The 6,000-nt window shown below is 38.3% G+C and overlaps 1 long non-coding RNA gene across 1 annotated transcript in view; it reads left to right on the top strand.

The window, feature by feature from the left end:
* The window catches only part of LOC309503261, a 77,426-nt gene extending 71,661 nt beyond the window's left edge, over positions 1–5,765 (top strand). Inside the window, exon 3 of the long non-coding RNA XR_014207586.1 lies at positions 5,407–5,765. This is a non-coding gene — a long non-coding RNA (uncharacterized lncRNA). The remainder of the gene's footprint in view (positions 1–5,406) is intronic.
* Positions 5,766–6,000: the final 235 nt, after the last annotated feature.

A 6,000-nucleotide genomic window follows, 5' to 3' on the forward strand; every position in this document is an offset into this window, starting at 1 on the left:
CGTGATTACCGACATGGGCGTAGGTTTAGGGGGGGACGCTAGGTACTAGTCCCAATCAATATTTTGAGATGACAAATTTGTCCCCACCAATATTTAGCAAGCTCCTTTGAACTGCTATTTGGATCTTTGCGCTGCTATTTGGATCGATTCCAACGGCCAAAACAACGACAGTACAAGAAACGCCGTAATTTGATTGGCGGCGGTGTATCTGACAGGCTACACGCGCGGGCCGGGACTACTTTTGTGCTTGCACTGGCAGCGAGCGGGTGGTGTGTGTGTGTGTGTGTGTGTGTGTGTGTGTGTGTGTGTGTGTGTGCGCGCGCGCGTCGACGACGGTAAGTTACCAGGGCTGTCTCTCTGCCACATACAAAGGCCAGAGTAAAACATTTTAATATTCCGTTTTTTGCCACTTTTTGTACTTTGTAGATAGATCAGCTATGCCACCCAAGAAGAAGAAAGGGGACATACGAAGCTTTTTCATAAAGCAGAGTGTAAGTAGGCAAAATAACTAGCCACACAAATAAACTAGCAGTAGTAGTGACTGACCAGGCTTTCAAATGCAGATTCTACTGTGGAAAATAGTATTGATTGGTGATAGTATGTGTTACCATGTTGTTACAGTTAAACCTAGCAGCAGCAATCTTTCAACTAAGGTTAAGAGTATTGATTAGGCTGTGCAGCACTGATAGACTCATAGAAGTCACGCTATCATGATAGAATGCTACGTTAGCAAGTCACTGAATGTTAATTAGCTGACCTTAACTTAGAATCTTGCAGTCAACATAAACAGTGGATCTGAGACATTTTTCGTTTCTACATTCTATTTATGTAATGTATTTGTGAGTGAGTGTAGCCTAAAAATTTAATATTTAAGAATAGAATATATCAATAGAATTTGATATAGAATAGTAGATACAATTTTAGTATTAATGGAATACTGTAATAATGGATAATAATAATAATAATAATAATAGATAATAATAATGGATTTGTTGTGTTGAATGCATACTATGATACGTGTGTATTTTATTCATTTGTTCATTATTTAATTACATATAGAAAACTCATTCCAGGGGGAGGGGGAGGGGGATGTCCCCACCAAAGCTGAGGCCAAACCTACGCCCTTGATTACCGATGAGCAGTTCGTGCTGCAGTCAAAGACGCACTGGTCTCGTATCTCTCACGGAGGAGCGGGAATTTTCTTAGCAATGTCAAAACGCACATCAACAGATCACTTGTTTAGCGTTCATGTAAACACTACATTCAGATTCACCAATCGGAATGAATTCAGATAGATTGAAACAAAGGTGTGCATGTAAACAATGAATGGCGACCGCAGAAAGCAAAAGCTGAATCCCGGACATTTTGGACGATCTCCACGGCCGGACATGTCCGGGAAAAAGAGGATGGTAACCCCTACTACTCAGCTTTCTCCTACTACTCAGCTTTCTCCACAGAACAAGAGCCTGCTAGCTTAGCTTCCGACTGTCACTGTGTATATTCTGTGAGTGAGATCCCACCTCCTATGGGCGGGTTGAAAACATGCGGGACAGCCCCTCCTACTGGCTGTAGTCTTTAGCCTCTGGCCAAAAAAATCCTCCGATGACGCAAAATGACGATTTTTGCGTCATCGGAGGATTTTTTCCAGACAAAATATACATAAATCTCTCGTCTCAGGGGGATATGAGGGTGGAAAGCACGGTAATTCGAAAATACTACAGGTTATCTACTAATACAAAGCTTAATGCTAAATACTGAAGTATCCCTTTAATCTTAAAGGGGTCATATTATCAGTGACGTACCGTGGGGTTTCAGACAGGGTCTTGAGTAACGATTACTTTTACCCCATGCTGGGGAGTCTTTTACCCAGTATGGTTTAAAAGGCCCACCTTGCCACCTCATACATTTATAAGATAAAAAAAAAAAATTCAGTGTTTTGTTTTCACACAATATCTGTTGCCCCAGCAATGTTCAAAAACTTTTCTGCAATCATACACCATGAGAGTAGTGAAAAGCTAAATTTTTCTTAGGGTGTGCCTTTAGCCCCATTGTACCATATAAGATGCTTACCGGCTCTGCCATAGTAGCACTGCTGTCCATCAAAACAGCAATTTATAGCATTACAGTTTGCAGGAGAAATGCCAGGCTCTCCACACTGCACCTTCTCACAGTCTCCCATATTGCATTTCTGAAAAGGATCTGCTGGCTGCTTGACCTCAAAACTCAAAGAAGATTGTTGCCCAGGCCATTCTAAGGCTTGTTGACTTTGTGCCAATGAATATGCTGCACATAAATGACTAGTGACACAAAGTACCACAAATCCCAAACAGCTCCAAAGCACTGCCATTGTTTCAGATCTGACCACAACTACTGAACACATTCAGGCAGCTATTTTTAAAGGTTGATAATTAGCTATGTTTGAAGGTACCGCTGTATTTATCATCAATTAGCACCCAGATGATAGATAGCGTGATCTATCAAGATCTGCACTGTTTCAGCTGGCCTCATCAGGTTTGATAAGCTATGTCATGCTATGAAACCATTGTGGTCTTAAATTGTATGCTTTCATACATAGCAATACAAACTACACCATAGTTTACAGAACATGTTTTATTTTATTTTATTTTTTATACTTTTTGTTTTGATTTGGCACAGATGATTCTTAGGAAATGCCCTGTTAGACATCCTATTTGACAGTGCTTTACAGAAACTGACAATTTGTTTAACGTTAAACTTAGCCTATAATGGAGCTTATATTATGAGTGAAATTGCTTACAATGACAGATGCCAAGATGAACACATGCAGTGCTAATGTGAAAACTAACGGAACTTTCATTGGTTTCTGGTTTGAAGCATGTCACGTGACTAATGAGTTTTTGGATGCTATTAAGTCCAGTATTTAACTTCTGGTGCTCCTCATTTGGGAGTCACACTTGTTATCTTCGTGGTCAAAAGTGACCGGACACCTGAAAATGAAACTTTTTCAATTGAAATATTTTTTTCAATTAATGCAGTATTTCAGATTAATATAGGCCTTTTAATAAAAAAAAAAAATTGAAGGCAGATTAGCGGCATCTGTTGAGCGGAAAAAAAAATCATTTTGATTTGAAGTGTACACGTTTTTGCATTATTATTACTAGTCAAACCTGAATACAGGGAAAGCATTTTGTTACACGCAACATTAAAATTGAATAAAAATGTAACAAAACTAAACAGGAATGCTTTATCACAGCTTAATCCATCTGGATCTGACCTCTTATTTCAGTCTTCTGACTCATTTTTGCTGTATGGTAGTAGCACCACCAGTTAATTGTGTGTGTGTGTGTGTGTGTGTGTGTGTGTGTGTGTGTGTGTGTGTGTGTGTGTGTGTGTGTGTGTGTGTGTGTGTGTGTGTGTGTGTGTGTGTGTGTGTGTGTGTGTGTGTGTGTGTGTGTGTGTGTGTGTCTTGCACTCTTGATGCTTTAGACACCGTGGCTGTACATTCTCCAAATTTTTGTGTTTTTGTCGATTTCCCATTCATTTCCTATGGTCGGTCTGACCTTTTTTTTTTTTTTGACCAAACTGCTCGAATCATGCCCTCAATTTATTATTTTTTTTGTGTTCACATTCCAAATGCCATAAAAATGCCATTTTGATGAAGCTGTGATTTAAAAAAATATATAAAACAGAAAATTCTTCGGTCAAAAGTGACCAAAGAGCACAAGAGAGTTAAAGCTTAAGGTGCAGAAAGAAATGTTTTGTATTATAAATTTATTTGTATAAGTATACATTTTATTAGATATATTTTGATCACCTAATCTACTCACCTGCACTTCTCCACACTACAAAAAATAGGCATTTAAATATACAGTGACAATTTTAGATAAAATATACTGATATTTTTAAGTAAAAAATAAAATAAAATAAAAATGATTAAGTCAGGATTAAAAGGCCCCATTCAAACCTTAGTCATTGGTGAGGTGAAATACTTTCAAATTAGTAGTGAAAGCGTAGGTTGTGCGTTTCAAAGTTCACTCCATTTCCATTTAAATGAATAGCTGTGTGAGCACTTTTGAGGAAATATGACATTTTAGTTAGGTTAACATATTGTGTATGTTTTTCAAAGTCATCATCTGTGAAATTACAAAACCACAGGCACAGAGAGAAAGGGGGCTATGTAGAGGCCCAGTAATATCATTACCAAACACGTAAATCATCAAGCAGCCATTTGCACATCAAGCAGACATCGCTCCTGGCGGATAGACAGCTGTGGTTGTTGGGTTGCTCAATTTTAGAAGGGAAGCAATGCCCTTCACAAACTTCTAATTATATGAATGTCATAGTAAATGCATATAGATTATATTGGTATGCTGAAGATCTTTTTGTTCTATTAATGACACAGACAGAGAGTCAATGTTCACATCATTCTGCTCAGTTCTGATACAGTATTTTGTTAGACCCTGGATGGTCCAGATTTGGCTGGTTAGCATGGTCCAGTTAGACCTCTGGGCCCAGTAAAAAAAATAGGAAATCCCATGTTTGCTATCCAGGAAGCAATCTATTTTATCCAGTTACTAATTCACTTTTGTGCTATTTAAAAAAAGAAATAAAAATGTTCTGAATGGGACAAAATATCAATGTAGGCTACTAGCTTTGTAAAGAACAATATAGGTAGTCCAATCTTTACACTTTATGTGTTTTTATTTGAACAGGCACAAAACAGCAAAACTATACAAACACCCCCTTCCATTTTCATTTTATCTTTAAGAGGCTCCTCAGCTAACCCAAAACTAATAAATTAAACAAACACATATACATGCAAAAGGGTATGTTTCAGGAAAGGAGAGAGAGCAAGGACTCAAGGATGCAGTGGAATGGGCTTTATTAAATGGCAAAATAAACATAAAGTAAGTAAACACCATGCACACCAACAACTATCTAAACAGGACGGGAACACAAGGGGAGGAAATAGGAGAGGAAATTAGGAGGGTAACAAGGGAGAGCAGGTGGGGCAAACAAACCAATAATCAGATAACAAAGAAGGGTGGGGTTAATACACAAGACAGCAGAGCAATAAATGGCAAAAAGAAACAAAGCAAAGCCAAGTGCTCACACAAAACATGACATAAGAACACACAGCTAATAAGAACTTACTGTCTCTTTAGCCCACTTTCAACCACTCCTGTCCTGATATATTTGAAGGAAGGATCTATGCGCGGGTAAATATGTTTTTTTTTTTACATATCTTTTGATCTAATGGACAAAACATTCTTGTGCAATTTACATATGAACACTGAAACATATGAAAATATGAAAGTTTAGTCAACTTGAAATGTAAAGTTGTGACAACTTGGAAATTGACTAAACTTAAAATTTTAAGGCAGCACAAAGACTTTAAGTTGAAACAACTTTTTTTTGTTGTTGCAGTGAATGCGCACGGAGACGACGGAAAAACATACGGAGAGCATCAGCTTTCGTTTCTGCTCTGATAGCTGCAAGACCATGCCGAACGCTGCGAGTGCATGTTAGAAATCAGGAATGGTGAGAGAACATTGGTAATTTTTTTGTCTTCATACCAAACTTGGGTCTCCAGCCAACAAAGTTTAAATCCCGATTGGCTAGCGTGCTTCAATTTTTACACATCAAGTCAGTAGGCCGAGAGTAGAGGGTCTTTTGTGGCTGTTCAAACACATGCAATCCGGTCGAATGCGTTTTCGACTACCCCTGGAATTGGTCGAAAGTGGACAAGCTCAAAATGATTTAGACCCCATTTATACCTGTATTTAGCGTCGTCTACCTGTGATCCGATCGACCAAAACGCATCTTAATAACAGGTGTAAACAGGGCCATTTAATCTGGAAAATAATTATCTACATTTGGAAATCCCATGTTTTGCTATCCATGATGAGGTAATTCATCTTACTTTTGTGCTGGTTTTTCAAAGCAAAATAGGATTGGATCACCCTGATCCAGATAGACACTTTTCCAGATGATCAAATATGGATTACCAGTGCTTCAAAT

The sequence above is a fragment of the Leuciscus leuciscus genome (assembly GCF_965113295.1).
Source record: "Leuciscus leuciscus genome assembly, chromosome: 7".
NCBI lineage: Eukaryota > Metazoa > Chordata > Actinopteri > Cypriniformes > Leuciscidae > Leuciscus > Leuciscus leuciscus.